This window comes from Hyla sarda, chromosome 1 (genome assembly GCF_029499605.1).
Source record: "Hyla sarda isolate aHylSar1 chromosome 1, aHylSar1.hap1, whole genome shotgun sequence".
Taxonomy (NCBI): domain Eukaryota; kingdom Metazoa; phylum Chordata; class Amphibia; order Anura; family Hylidae; genus Hyla; species Hyla sarda.
The window spans coordinates 298267668-298282676 of record NC_079189.1 but is presented as its reverse complement, the minus strand read 5'-3'; positions in this window follow the sequence as shown (position 1 = coordinate 298282676).

Below are 15009 nucleotides of genomic sequence, written 5' to 3'. Positions count from 1 at the left end.
CTTGGTCCTTTCAAAATTTTGTGTCAAATTAATCCTGTCTCTTATAAACTTCTTCTTCCTCCTTCTCTTCGTATCCCTAATGCCTTTCACGTCTCTCTTCTCAAACCACTCATCCTCAACCGTTTTTCTCCCAAATCTGTTCCTCCCACTCCTGTTTCCGGCTCCTCGGACGTCTTCTCGGTCAAGGAGATTTTGGCTGCCAAAAAGGTCAGAGGGAAAAATTTTTTTTTAGTAGACTGGGAGGGTTGTGGTCCTGAAGAGAGATCCTGGGAACCTGAGGACAACATCCTTGACAAAAGTCTGCTCCTCAGGTTCTCAGGCTCCAAGAAGAGGGGGAGACCCAAGGGGGGGGGGTACTGTTACGCCGAGCGCTCCGGGTTCCCGCTCCTCCCCGGAGCGCTCGCTTCACTCCCTCCGCTGCAGCGCCCCGGTCACGTCCTCTGACCCGGGGCGCTGCGATCCTGCTGCCAGCCGGGATGCGATTCGCGATGCGGGTAGCGCCCGCTCGCGATGCGCACCCCGGCTCCCCTACCTGACTCGCTCCCCGTCTGTTCTGTCCCGGCGCGCGCGGCCCCGCTCCCTAGGGCGCGCGCGCGCCGGGTCTCTGCGATTTAAAGGGCCACTGCGCCGCTGATTGGCGCAGTGGTTCCAATTAGGGTTATCACCTGTGCACTTCCCTATATTACCTCACTTCCCTTGCACTCCCTTGCCGGATCTTGTTGCCTTAGTGCCAGTGAAAGCGTTCCTTGTGTGTCCCTTGCCAGTGTTTCCAGACCTTCTGCCGTTGCCCCTGACTACGATCCTTGCTGCCTGCCCCGACCTTCTGCTACGTCCGACCTTGCTTCTGCCTACTCCCTTGTACCGCGCCTATCTTCAGCAGCCAGAGAGGTGAGCCGTTGCTAGTGGATACGACCTGGTCACTACCGCCGCAGCAAGACCATCCCGCTTTGCGGCGGGCTCTGGTGAATACCAGTAGTGGCTTAGAACCGGTCCACTAGCACGGTCCACGCCTATCCCTCTCTGGCACAGAGGGTCCACTACCTGCCAGCCGGCATCGTGACAACCAGGACTGAGATGGGGAGCCATACATGGGGCCAGGACTGAGATGGGGGCCATGCATGGGACCAGGACTGAGATTGTGAGCCATGCATGGGACCAGGACTGAGATGGGAGCTATGCATGGGACAGTACACATAACAAGTTATCCTGGGGTCCAGGAATGAGATGGGAAGCCATGCTGGGACCAGACCAAGAATAAGATAGAGTGCTATACCAGGGACAGGGAAAGAGAAGGGGAACCATTCTGGGACAGGACTGAGATTGGGAGCCATGATGGGGACTTGGAATAAGATGTGGAGCCATGATGGGGACCTGGAATTAAATGGGGAGCCATTATGAGGAACTGGAATGAGATTAGGAGTCATGCTAGGGACCAGGACTGAGACAGAGAACCATACATGGGGCCATGAATGAGATGAAGAGTCATACACAGGGCCAGGAAAGACACGGGAAGTTATGTTGTGGTCCTGAAATGAGACGGGAAACCATGCTGTGAATCTGAAATTAAATGGAGAGACATGCTAAGGACCAGGAATGACATGGGGAGTTATGCTAGGGACCAGGAATGGGATAGGGAGCCATGTGTGGGACCAGGAATGTCATGCTGGAGATTAGGAATGAAATGGGGAGCCTATATCTATGCACTATACCTAATACATGAAAGGACAGAGTTCTCTATTACCCGAGGCAGGTGCTACACAGATATATTTGGTCACATGGGGGTTGCAGTAAAATCACACAATTACCATGACCAGGACAAGAGACATGGTGGGACTTTTTGTGATGGGGTAAGAAAACAATGAGGCATTGTGCTTCCCATTGTCACACAGGACAAGATGGCCTCTTTGATTGCACAACATGAAGATCATAATATGGCATCACAACATTACATCTAATGATTGTCCACATGGTTGCATTGTAATCTGCCACACAGCGCGACTATAGCAAGTCTATCAGCCAAAATCCAACTTTCATAGATATTTGGTTGGAGGTCACATGTAACTTTCTTAGCATGGACGTCAGTAAAGGTCACATGCAACTACAACCTGTTGGGAACTTCTTTGGAATTTCTTTCATTTTTTTTTCCATCCAGATAGCAACTGTAACAAAGTCCCACAATAACAAGTCACAGACAAGTGGTACAAGTATATTGGTCGCACAATTGAAATGCCATTTGATTCCCTGTGATACATTTCATAGCCTTATAGTTACTCTCCATTCATAGAGTGAATTCTCTGATATGTTAGGCGCTGAGGGCTATTTACTGTATATAGCGGTAGTAATGGTAAGAAGTGACATAACTCCATATCCTTTTCCAAGATGCGGTAATGTGAGCCTGAGTCTAAAGACTGCAAACGCCTTTTATTTACATCACCACAGCCTCATTTATGGAGCCGATGGGCAGAGGTCAGTATTCCCCGGCACCCGCCCATCCCCTCCATGTTCCAGTGCCAAAGAGAAAAGTATTGCTGGGCCACAGAAACTCCTTGTGCTAGAATATAAAGCAGATCAGATTGAGATCTGGGAATGTGGAGGCCAAGTCAACACCTAGAACTATTCCACTTCTCTACAATGTTTGCAGTGTGGCAGGGCCCATTATTCAGTTGAAAGAAACCACCCACCTTAGGAAATACTGCTGCCATGTAGGGATGTACTTGGTATGTGGTATGTGTCAAAGTAACATCCACATGAATGGTCTGACCCAACCAGAACATTGCCCAGGTCATCATACTGTCTCCAGTGGCTTGTCTTGTTCACATAGTACATCACGGTACCATCTCTTCCCTATGTATGTGATACTGCACACCCAACTGTCCACATAATGGAAAAGAAAATGTGATGTCTCAGACCAGGCTGTCTTTTGAACAGGCATGGGCTCTATTCACTTTAAAGTCCTGAGCATAGTCAGCTAAATACCAATGTTTGGTAATTTTCTGAACATATTTAAGCTTTGTCTTAGACTGAGAGCCACATTTCTCAGTTCGAGTCAAAACTTGTATTCGCTCACAAAATGACTCAATTGCACCACTATCACAAGACAATCATGTTTTTTGCTTCTCTTGTCAGTGGTTTTTAAAGGGGTACTCCAGTGGAATTATGTTTTTTTTTTTAATCAACTGGTGCCAGAAAGTTAAACATATTTGAAATTACTTCTATTTAAAAATATTAATAATTCATGTACTTATCAGCTGATGTATGCTCCACAGGAAGTTCTTTTCTTTTTGAATTTATTTTCTGTCTGACCACAGTGCTCTCTGCTGACACCTCTGTCCATGTCAGGAACTGTCCAGAGCAGGATAGGTTTACTATAGGGATTTGCTCCTGCTCTGGGCAGTTCCTGACATGGACAGAGGTGTCAGCAGAGAGCACTGTGGTCAGACAGAAAATAAATTTGAAAATAGCTTCCTCTGTAGTATACAGCAGCTGATAAGTACTGGAAGGATTATGTTTTTTTAAATAGAAGTAATTTACAAATCTGTTTAACTTTCTTGCACCGGTTGGTTTTCTATCGGAGTACCCATTTAATGTAATGGCTGATCAGTGTGTACTTTTTTAAAGACATGGACTACACAGATTTTATACTTTATAAGATGTACCCTACAACTAGGACTACATTGCGCCTTTTTGTGATGCTACTGATTTTTACCAACTGCTGATTGAAAGGTAAAGTCCACAAGATTACGTACAACTCAATGTTTTGCTTTGGACTGTAGCTGGATAGTTCGAAGGACTGTATAAGTTGACAGTGTAGCCCTGACTTCAGAAAATGAAGTGTCTAGGTCTATTCATTAGTGGTGTGTAACACAATATATTGTAGGGAACTCAAATACAGCTCTTTACTCAATCATCACATCACATTTAGTGAGAACTGTTATAAAGGGGGGGGGGGTGCATTCCATTATTTGAAAAAAAAAAATTTAAGATTGTTGGGACTGTAGAAAAAAATCCATACTTACCTACCCCCATTCCCTCGCAGCTCCCACTTCAGCTTCCGTTTTGTCTTCTTCCAATCCACCACTGCTCCTGTCATTTGAGACAAGAGCTCTGAGCATGACCTGTTTGCTAAACCACTCACTGGCGTAGATGGGGCACCGCCACAGCCAATGATATGCTGAGTGGGCAGGTTCTGTAGTGAGCTCTCATGTCAGAAGCAGATAGAAGACAGGAGCAACAGTGGGCCGGTAGTAGATGAATGGGAACTACAGCAGGACCAGTGGGGTACCAAAAGTATTAATTTGTAGTCCCATTTAGGCCAACAGTTGAAGATGTTTGGAGACCACATGTTTTAGTTAAGCATGTCTGATTCTTTGTTCTTGTGGGGGTACCTGGCAGTAGCTGACTCCCCTCTTCTCATTCAGGGATGTGAAACTCCTATTGCCCGATGCCCAGGACATGCAGTTCCGGGCACCGGGCAGGTGAATTTTTCAGCGGTGGCGCTCAGCAGTCTGTATAAAGTGGGCTCCCGACTCGTGCCCGCTCCATACTCTGCAGCCCTCGGCTGTTCTCAGTAGCTGGGGGCCGCCGCTAATAGCCAGCATGCAGCGATCGCCGTGGCTGGCTATAAACCCTTTAGATCGCCGCTGTCAAAGCTGACAGCGGCGTCTAAAGGGACATGTGAATGCTCCATGGTTGTCCAGTGGGGTGGATGCCCCCACCCCCGCAGCGTGGTCGCTGGGGGGGGGGTGATCCACTATAGAGGTAGCCAGAGGGCTTACCTCTGCTCCCTGGTGTCTGTGTCTCTGTCATTGATAGAGTTTAGCTGGACTAGGCTCTATCAATGGAGCGCAGAGCACACAGATCTATGGGGTTCAATAGAACTCTATTAATCTGTATGAGGAATCTAATGATTCCTCCGAAAAGTCTAATAAAGTGAAAAACAACAAAAAAGTTTTTAACCCCTTCTATGTTAAAAGTTCAATCACCTCCTTTTCCTATATTAAAACATGCAAACATAATAAAAATAATTATTTAGTATCACTGCATGCATAATTGTGCGAACTATTCAAATATAACATTTTGTATCCCGTACAGTAAATTAGGCAAATGTACAAAAATACAAACCACAGAATTGCAATTTTTATAATATCCCAGAAAAAAAAGTAAAAAAGCGTTTAAAAAGTCAGATCAATACCAAAATGGTACCGATACAAAAAACTGATTATGGCAGAAAAAACGAGCCATTATACAGCCCGGTATGTGAAATAACATTTTTTTTAAAAAGCTACAGGGGTAGAAAAATGGCAATTAAAACATTTTTCAGAATTTTATTTAAATAAGTAAAACATGACGAAAACTTATACAAATCAGGCGCCTAAATTATCAAAACAACATGTTAGGTCAACCACAAGGTAAATGGCGTAGAAAAGAAAACCACCAAATTTGCTAAATTATCTTTTACTATTTCAATTTCACTTCACCAATATATATAATTTTTTGGGGGGTTCAGAGAATGTTTTTAAAATTAAAAAGTATCATTATACAGTAGTAGGTAGTTATGGCTATTATAGGGCAAGGAAGAAAAAATGAGAGCGTAAAAGCGAAAATTGGTCCGGACAAGTGGATCGTCATGAGGGACAAGTAGATTTGCTCCGCTTTAGTCCCGTGGACAGGTAGTTTTTTTTATTCAATTTTCACACCCCTGTCATTGAAGTAAACATACAATCTTTTTATTTTTAGTTTACATTTTTTTTTTGGGGGGGGGGGGGGGGTTGTCAAGAGATAAATATGTCAGGAAAGGTATCCTTCAGATGACAAATGTTTACTGTATATTGCTCATATAAGTGATGGTCCTTTAGGGGATGCAGAATGACTCCTTCGCAATTATTCATTGGTTCTATGGAGGCTTTTGTTGGTACCCTTGGTGCAAGAGCACTTGCAGCCCGTTGCTTTTTCATATTGTTTCTTGAAGTCACTTGTTCCAACTTAGATCATCAAATAATGACTTTGTATGGAAGGTCTTTGATGTTGTTTGCCTAATCTAACAACTAGGATTTTGAAGGATAGCTATAATGTGTATTATGCAGAAGCCATATTGTGCCTTACTTGTTGGATGCAACATTAGGCTAGGTTTACAGACACAGGTTTTTTTCTTGTGTTTTTTGGAAAACTGTCACTGCAGCTTTTGAGCCAAAGTCATAAGTGGATCCAGTAGGAAGAAGAAGTGTACGGCTAAGTTTCCACTTGTTTTTGTTTTCTGCCATTTTTTGGAATACTGCTACTGGAGTTTTTGTGCCAAAGTCAGAAGTGGATCCATAAGGGAGGAGAAGTTTAAGTCCTTCCTTTATGTGTCCTATTCCTTTTGAATACACTTCTGGCTTTGGCTCGAAAACTGCAGTAGCAGTTTTCAAAAAAAAAAAAAAAAACACCAGATCAAAATCTGTGTGGAAACCTAGCCTAATACTCAGGCTACAGAAAATGAAGCTCCAGCAGGAAACTGAACAACTTGTATTTCATTGTGGCTCCTTGAAATGGAACAATCTGACATGCTGTCCCCCTGAACGAAAAATTTTTACTTTTCCTGCTTAAGGGTGCGTTCCCACCTGGCATATACGCAGCGCAAATTTCACTCTGCGCAAAATGTACGTCAGCAGCGGAAAATTCTTTGCTCACTATACACACAGGGCTTTCCGGCGGCAGCCCTGTGTGTGTAGTGAGTTTTAGAGGCGTGACTGTGACGCGCGGCTCCATCTCCAAAACTCACTGCACACATAGGACTTCCGCCAGAAAGTCCTGTGTGTGTATAGTGAGCAAAGAATACACAGCGTATTTCCCTGCTGCCATAAATTTTGCGCAGCATGAAATACACTGCGTATACGCCAGGTGGGAACGCACCCTAAAGGGGTACTCTTGTGGAATTTTTTTTTTCTAATCAACTGGTGGCAGAAAGTTTTGTAAATTGCTTCTGTATAAAAATCTTAATCCTTCCAGTACTTATTATCTGCTGTATATTATCTGCTGTAGTTCTTTTCAGTCTGACCACAGTGCTCTCTGCTGACACCTCTGTCCGTGTCAGGGACTGTCTAGAGCAGGAGAGGTTTGCTATGGGGACTTGTTCCTGCTCTGCACAGTTCCTGACACAGACAGAGGTGTCAGCAGAGAGCACTGTGGTTTCTGTACCAAAAAGTATTTTTTTCAACTCACTCACTTGACATTCAACACTGTATATGTATTTTATTTGTGTAAAAAGCACAGGAAGCAGGCAGGAACAAAAGTGACAACATTACAGACACTGTGTAGTTTGCCAAGTCCCATGGGAAATAAAGTGAATCAGTCAGTGCTGTATTTTCCTTTACCCTTTCGTTCGCTGCCAAGACGTGGTAATTTGTAATGTGTCTATTAGTCTTATCTAGGGCATACACTCCCCTATCCAGCCGCACATGCCTCATTATCTGTGGATTGCTCATGATGATGACGCTGTCACAGACGTTTTCAGCCTTATCCTATCAACCTGCTGGAACAAGAAAGGACGTTTTATGCAATAGAAGTAATTATAACTTTGTAATAATAATCCCGTATAAGGCTATATATATTTATATGAATTTTCTATGCTCCCGGAGATATTTCTGCAGCATGTGCATGGGTTCCTGTAATCTTTAGTCAGATGTTTAGAACAATCACAAACATTTCTGAAACTAATCTGCCATGGTGAATTTGCCCTTACTTCAAATATTGTTCAGTGAGTTCTGCTATACTGTATACAACTTAAAGGGGTATTCTGGGATTTCTTAACTTTAAACTATCATGCCCGTTATGCAGAGTCATGTCAGTCATGCATTTTTTGTTTTACTGATCTCTGGCGGATCGTCCACTTTTTGATGTTTCTATGGTCCCGCCAGGTTCAGCATTCGCGGCAGTATAGATGACTTTTGTCTTAAGCCCTTCCCGCGATCCTGTTTGGCTGGAGACAACAGCTGATCACAGGGTGCTTGGCTTCTTCTTGTCATACCTAACCAGCCCGCTGATGACGCATGGACTTTATCTCGACATGCTGACGTGCCGGCGTTCACTGCGGTCGAGCATTCTGCAGACTGCCAAGATCATGTGTCGCGGGTATGTTGGGACGTCCAGATGCAGCGAACACATCATCAAAGAGCTGGCTTGGAGGAACAAAGAAACATCAAAAAGTGGACGATTCACCAGAGATCAGTAAAACAATAAATGTATGACTGACATAACTCTGCATAACGGACATGATAGTTAAAAGTTATTAAATCCCGGAATACTCCTTTAATATCCCTTTGCATATCAGCATTTTTATTCAGAAATGGGATTCTCTAGTTGACACAGCACCCATAGTTTTGCTTAATTTTTAAAACCATGAAGATAGTATTTTCAATACATTTTACAGATTACTAGCAAAGTACTTGGCATTGCCTGATCTACCTACCTAAACCTTGTGGGAAAGGGAAAGCTGCAAAGAGGCTCTTGCTCCTAATATCCCATCCTCATATCCCGAACTCATATCCCATTCTTATAGACCAACCTCATATCCTGACCTTATATCCCGACCTCATAATCTGTCATCTTATCCTGTCCTCAAGTGGGGCTGATCTGTGATGAAGAGATTGTAAGCCGACAATAAAGGAGGTGTGGTTTTGTGAGGTGCATGCAGCACTGACATGTTCACCAAGAGATGCCAAGCTTGTGGAGTCAGGTAGGGCTGAGCTGTGATGGAGAGATTGTGGTTGAAGGACATGTGATGTTGGTGTATTGGGTGAAAATGGGGTATTCGGCCTTGAGCTGAAACAAAAAAAGGACAAAAAATAGAAGAGATGTGGCTTGCAGGAGATGCAGAGAGGAGTTTGTAGAGTAAGGTACTGGAAGTCCTATTGACTTGCATGGGACTTTAGACATAAAAGCCGTCCTTCGCAAATGGGGGTGGGTTAGAGTTTATCTAAAGGGGTATTCTAGGAATTTTTTTTTATTTGACTATGCTACAGGGGCTGTAAAGTTAGTGTAGTCCAAAATATAGTGTCTGTACCTGTGTGTGACAGTTTTCTCACAATTCTTCTGTGATTTTCACCCCAATATTTATTTTTAACAGCATACAAAATGACTGTTGTCTCGGATTTTTCCCAGCTTGCAATGCGGCCGAGACCTGACTCACTAGTAAGCTGATGACAGGGAGCCTGTCTGCTTCAATCGGTGGAGCGATCGCTTGGTGGGAGAGAGATCAATCTGCAACAAATGCAACAGCTGTAGGCACCCTGATTGAAAACCACAGGTCTTTTGAATGGATGCAGGTCATTTATGTTTCAATGGGTGGGGTGGCTGATGTGTGGGAGAGAGGAAGATGGAAATGTGGGATTTGTAGTAAAAAAAAAAAAAGAAAAGTCAAACAGGAAATACCAGTTCACAAAAAGCTAGCCACAGTGTTATGGTAATCTCACAACATAGCCATTTAGCCCCAAGACAAGCACAGGTCCTTTCTAAGCATGTCTATTACTGTCTGCCAGGTACATACTAAAATCACCTTATGGTGGATAACCTCTTTAACTATCCTAAAGTTTTTTGATAAAGGCCTGCTAAGGTATTATTATGAAATTCTCTTCTACTTCATTGAACAGATGTGTCACCCAGTTTTATGACATTTAGGCAGAAGAAATCTAATCATTGTCTGAATAAATACTAATGACAGGAAGCATACAGTCATGGCCATAAATGTTGGCACCCCTGAAATTTTTCAAGAAAATGAAGTATTTCTCACAGAAAAGGATTACAGTAACACATGTTTTGCTATACACGTGTTTATTCCCTTTCTGTGTTTTGGAACTAAACCAAAAAAGGGAGGAAAAATTGCAAATTGGACATAATGTCACACCAAAATCCAAAAAATGGTCTGGACAAAATTATTGGCACCCTTTCAAAAATTTGAAAATATAAGATTGTTTCAAGCATGTGATGCTCCTTTAAACTCACCTGGGGCAAGTAACAGGTGTGGGCAATATAAAAATCACACCTGAAAGCAGATAAAAAGGAGAGAAGTTCACTTAGTCTTTCCATTGTGTGTCTGTGTGTGCCACACTAAGCATGGACAACAGAAAGAGGAGAAGAGAACTGTCTGAGGACTTGAGAACCAAAATTGTGGAAAAATATCAACAATCTCAAGTTACAAGTCGATCTCCAGAGATATAGGTTTGCCTTTGCACAGTGCGCAACATTATCAAGAAGTTTGCAACCCATGGCACTGTAGCTAATCTCCCTGGGCATGGACAGAAGAGAAAAATTGATGAAAGGTGTCAACGCAGGATAGTCTGGATGGTGGATAAGCAACCCCAAACAAGTTCCAAAGATATTCAAGCTGTCCTGCAGGCTCAGGGAGCATCAGTGTAAGCGTGAACTAATTGTCGACATTTAAATGAAATGAAACGCTATGGCAGGAGAACCAGGAGGACCCCACTGCTGACACAGAGACATATAAAAGCAAGACTACATTTTACCAAAATGAACTTGAGTAAGCCAAAATCCTTCTGGGAAAACGTCTTGTGGACAGATGAGACCAAGATAGAGCTTTTTGGTAAAGCACATCATTCTACTGTTTATCGAAAACGGAATGAGGCCTACAAAGAAAAGAACACAGTACCTACAGTGAAATATGGTGGAGGTTCAATGATGTTTTGTGGTTGTTTTGCTGCCTCTGGCACAGGGTGCTTTGAATGTGTGCAAGGCATCATGAAATCTGAGGATTGCCAATGGATTTGGGTCGCACTCTACAGCCCAGTGTCAGAAAGCTGGGTTTGTGTCCGAGATCTTGGGTCTTCCAGCAGGACAATGACCCCAAACATACTTCAAAAAGCACCCAGAAATGGATGGCAACAAAGCGCCAAGTGAAGTGGCCAACAATGAGTCCAGATTTAAATCCCATTGAACACCTGTGGAAAGATCTTAAAACTTTTGTTCGGAAAAGGCGCCTTCCAATAAGAGAGACCTGGAGCAGTTTGCAAAGGAAGAGTGGTCCAACATTCCGGCTGAGAGGTGTAAGAAGCTTATTGATGGTTATAGGAAGCCACTGATTTCAGTTATTTTTTTCCAAAGACCGTGCAACTAAATATTAAGTTAAAGGGGTACTCCAGTGGAAAACTTTTTATTTTTTTTTAATCAACTGGTGCCAGAAAATTAAACAAATTTGTAAATTACTTCTATTAAAAAAATCTTAATCCTTCCAGTACTTATTAGCTGTTTAATACTACAGAGGAAATTATTTTCTTTTTGGAACACAGTGCTCTCTGCTGACATCATGAGCACAGTGCTCTCTGCTGACATCTCTGTCCATTTTAGGAACTGTCCAGAGCAGCATATGTTTGCTATGGGGATTTTCTCCTAAAATGGAAAGAGATTTTAGCAGAGAGCACTGTACTCGTGATGTCATCAGAGAGCATTGTGTTCCAAAAAGAAAAGAATTTCCTCTGTAGTATTCAGCAACTAATAAGTACTGGAAGGATCAATATTTTTTAATAGAAGTAATTTACAAATCTGTTTAACTTTCTGGCACCAGTTGATCTAGGCCGTTTCATCTGAACAGAGCGCTATACAAGCACTACCTTAATTACCAACAACATCTGAACTTTAGCCGGCATGAAAGTTCGCAACCCAAACCACCTGCTGCACTAACTACTGATCTCGCTCACCGAGCCTACCACAAGTCTGCTGCTTCCAGCGTGAGTCCGTTACTGACATCCGTGTTTGCTGACACCACGGACCGCTTACGAGGGAGCTCCTTGCCGGAACCCTCCACCTGCCAAGGCATTCACGCCGAGAACATCGCAGAGATTACAGCACTTGTTTCCATTGGCCCGCCGCAGTGCGGAACCAGCAGCCAGGGTGAGACTGTTCCATTCATTCTACACAAACTGTGAACGAATTCATCTAATGCCACTCTAACAATTGTGTCATCATTGAAACATCTATTGTGTTATTTTTTGCCGGACTAACGGTCCAATTCGGACCAATATCTATGGACTATCCTAGAATTGATTAGGTAGTTGCTTCAACGTTTATCTGTCATTAGGGCTCAATGACAGTTTACCATTACTAATGCTCTGATCTTTTTAACAATTTTTTATGGTTATTTCTGCTTTTTATTAAAATTAACATTACTTTAGCTTCATTTGTCCTGTCTGCACAACACATATGAAGGCAGCGGTCAGGCTGCAGACTGTATATAATATATTCCACTGTTTCCCAAACAGGGAGTCTTTAGCTGTTGGAAAACTACAAATCCCAGCATGCTCAGACAGCCTTTGACTGTCCGAGCATGCTGGGAGTTGTAGTTTTACAACAGCTGGAGGCACACTGTTTAGGAAATACTGGTACTGTATATACTGTACTATATACAGCACACCAAGCATGTGGCCAGGCCAGATTAAGCTTAATTTGTCCTGTCTTCAGAACACATATGGAGGGAGCAGGTAGGCTGCAGGCTGTGTATACTATATACAGTATATACTATATACAGACTACTGTCTACCTGCTCCCTCCATATGTGTTCTGCAGGCAGGACAAATGAAGCTAAATCTGTCATGGACACATGCATGAGGTGCATAGATATATACTATATACCTGCTTGAATGTTATGCACCCTGCATGTGGCCACAGAAACTTTTTACCATATCTCTCCATGAGTAGTGGCTGCTCTGGCAGGTAGGCAGCGGATACACAGTAAAGGTGGATGATGGAGCGCTGAGTGTAAAGGGCAGCCCAGTGCACTCTCTCCCTGGCTCTGCCGGTCTCTGCCCTTTCAGGCAATTGCATGACCAGTATTTTTAAAGGAAACCTGTATTCAGTATCACCCGCACTAACCTGTCATGCAAGGCTTGTAGTGCGGTGATACTGATCAAAACGATACTAACATGTCCCGAACCATCCAGCCGTTCCACCATTATTTCACTTTTTCTACATATGTAAATTAGGTCCTTGGGGCATGGGCGGGGCTACGATCGGAGCTCCGGGCACCCCTAAGTCATCTTTGGATGGGCAAGTGCCAGGCCCGTTGCTACAGGACAGGCAAACCAAGCAATTGCTTGGGGCCCCGAGCTGGCTGGGGGTCCCAAGCACAGCCAGTGCTTGCCCGTCCTGTAGCAATTAACAATCCTGCTCTTGGAGTTTGTGCTCTGGGCCCCAGACATCCAGTCAAACAAGAGGGTCCCAGAATGTCTGACATTTTTTTAAATAAACTAATTTGCAGCTTTGGAGTTCTTCTCACCTCAATCACGCTCCCCCTACCCCCGCTGCACTTGGTATCTTCCCTCAGCCCCGGACTCTTCTCTCAGCCTTCAGCCGTCTGAGCAGGAGGAGGGGGGGGGGGGAGGAGAGAGCTGTGAGGAGAGGAGACCGCAGAGGCTGTACAACATGGGGCCTGACTACAGTAGGTGTCTCTGCATGTATATATATGTGTATAAGCATGTGTGTGTGTATATATATATATATATATGTGTGTACATATGTGTATGTCTATGTTCTGTGCCTGTGTGTTTGGATATATAAGTGTGTGTACATATGTGTATGTCTATGTACTTTGCCTGTGTGTTACTACTGTGGATGACTATATGTAAAGTGCATGTGTGTATCTATACCAATGTTTCCCAACCAGGGTGCCTCCAGTTGTTGCAAAACTACAACTCCCAGCATGCCCAGACAGCCAAAGGCTGTCTGGGCATGCTGGGAGTTGTAGTTTTGCAACCTCTGTAGGTATCCTGGTTGGGAAAAAATGATCTATTCTATCTGTGTGTGTATGAAGCATGTACAGTATGTCATGTGTACAGTGTGTGTGTGTATGATGCATGTACAGTATGTTATGTGTACAGTGTGTATGTATGATGCATGTAAAGTATGTAATGTGTACAGTGTGTGTGTGTATGAAGCATGTATAGAATGTAATGTGTACAGTGTGTTTGTATGAATCATGTATAGTATGTAATGTGTACAGTATCTGTGTGTATGATGCATGTACAGTATGTAATGTGTACAGTGTATGTGTGCATGAAGCATGTATAGTATGTAATGTGTACAGTATGTGTGTGTGTATGATGCATGTACAGTATGTAATGTGTACAGTGTGTGTATGATTCATGTACAGTATGTAATGTGTACAGTGTGTGTATGATGCATATACAGTATGTAATGTGTACAGTGTGTGTGTGTATGAAGCATGTATAGTATGTAATGTGTACAGTGTGTGTATGATTCATGTACAGCATGTAATGTGTACAGTATGTGTGTGTATGATGCATGTACAGTATGTAATGTGTACAGTTTGTGTGTGTATGATGCATGTACAGTATGTAATGTGTACAGTGTGTGTGTGTATGAAGCATGTATAGTATGTAATGTTTACAGTATGTGTATGATTCATGTACAGTATGTAATGTGTACAGTGTGTTGTGTGTATATGATGCATGTATAATATGTAATGTGTACAGTGTGTGTGTATGATGCATGTATAGTATATAATGTGTACAGTATGTGTGTGTGCATGAAGCATGTATAGTATGTAAAGTGTACAGTATGTGTGTGTGTGTATGATGCATGTACAGTATGTAATGTGTACAGTGTGGGTGTGTATATGATGCATGTATAGTATGTAATGTGTACAGTGTGTGTGTATGATGCATGTATAGTATGTAATGTGTACAGTATGTGTGTGTATGAAGCATGTATAGTATGTAATGTGTACAGTGTGTTGTGTGTGCATGAAGCATGCGTGTACAGTATGTAATGTGTACAGTATGTGTGTGTATGAAGCATGCATGTACAGTATGTAATGTGTACAGTGTATGATGCATGTACAATATGTAATGTGTACAGTGTGTGTATGATGCATGTACAGTATGTAATGTGTACAGTATGTGTGTGTATGATGCATGTATAGTATGTAATGTCTACAGTGTGTATGTATGATGCATGTACAGTATGTAATGTATACAGTATGGTGTGTGTGTGTATGAAGCATGC